Below are 1,235 nucleotides of genomic sequence, written 5' to 3'. Positions count from 1 at the left end.
AAACTTAGAACCCCTAAAACCAAAGTCGTGTTCTAACCCAAATGCCCCCATTCTTCCTCTCTCTCCCTTACGGCACTCTCCCATCCTTACTCCTCGATCTGTTGTCTTTTGTTGTTCATGACACCGCAGCCACTGCCCCCAGCCCCCTTCCTCCTTGGACTATAACATCTTTCTCAACCTTACTCTTTGCTCATTTTTGCTCTGTGCTTTTATGAGTTAAGGTAAATTTCTTTTTGGCTTAAGGTTAAGGGAATGGTGTAATCTTAGACTTGTTTTATGTTTTCTTCTATTCTATTTCTTGCTCAGGTATCTGTTTTTTATTTGGAGAATTCTAATTTTTTTTCTCTATTTTTCATTATCTACAAATTTTGATAATTGTCTTGCTTTTTTTCATGTACCATGTTTCAATAATAAATCTGTTTCTTTTTAATGGAAAATTTTGTATTTTGACAGTTTTAAGTTTCTCTGGTCTTTATATATTCAGAGGACATACCTCAACATTTTCTATTCTCGTATTCTCCTTCTGGGTTTGTCAAGGGGCTCTTTGGTGGAAAATTGTGCCAATAATAACAGCAAATATTCAATTGATGAAGGAAATGGGATGGGAGGATCTAGTCGTAGTGAATTGTTGGCTTCTATCAGTGCGTATTTGTCAGGGAATAGACTAGAGGGTTCTATGGAAATTGTGCTTTGACTATTCAGAAATATTGTTAAGGAGCCAAGTAATATAAAGTTTAGGAATATTAGATGGCGAATGCGAAGATTTGGGAGGCTGCTAGTGACATTGCAAGAGGGGTTGAATTGTTGGAGTGTTGGGTTTGAGTTTAAGGAGAAGGGTGGAGCAATGTGGGTGCAACACCCCTTACCAAATCTATAGAGAAACCGGGCAAAGGAATGTCATATTCTGTGCACGGAGCACCTAAACATGTATTTGAACAATTTTCTTGCTTAATGTTTACTTTTTATTTTTAATAAATATCAAAGGAAAAAACTGCAAGAGTTTTCCCTAAACATTTAATATCCACTTGTTAATAATACATGTTCATAATAATATTTTCAATCTCCAAGCTCAACAATATTGACAATCAATTCTCATCATATTTGTTTTCAACTTCAATCCTTCATCATATGCAACTATTAACATAATATATATTCTAGCATAAACTTGTAATGTAACAAAATATGTTTATACTTAAATTTACAGTCATGTAAAATAAATTTACATCCTGTGTTTT

The 1,235-nt window shown here is 34.3% G+C and overlaps 1 long non-coding RNA gene across 1 annotated transcript; it reads left to right on the top strand.

Moving 5' to 3' along the window:
• On the top strand, window positions 1–1,011 carry LOC131183409 (uncharacterized). The gene is made up of 2 exons (XR_009151497.1): window positions 1–221; window positions 538–1,011. It is a non-coding gene; the product is annotated as an uncharacterized LOC131183409 (long non-coding RNA).
• Window positions 1,012–1,235: the final 224 nt, after the last annotated feature.

This window comes from Hevea brasiliensis, chromosome 9, assembly GCF_030052815.1.
Source record: "Hevea brasiliensis isolate MT/VB/25A 57/8 chromosome 9, ASM3005281v1, whole genome shotgun sequence".
NCBI classification, from domain to species: domain Eukaryota; kingdom Viridiplantae; phylum Streptophyta; class Magnoliopsida; order Malpighiales; family Euphorbiaceae; genus Hevea; species Hevea brasiliensis.
This window is presented reverse-complemented; position numbering and strand designations above follow the sequence as displayed.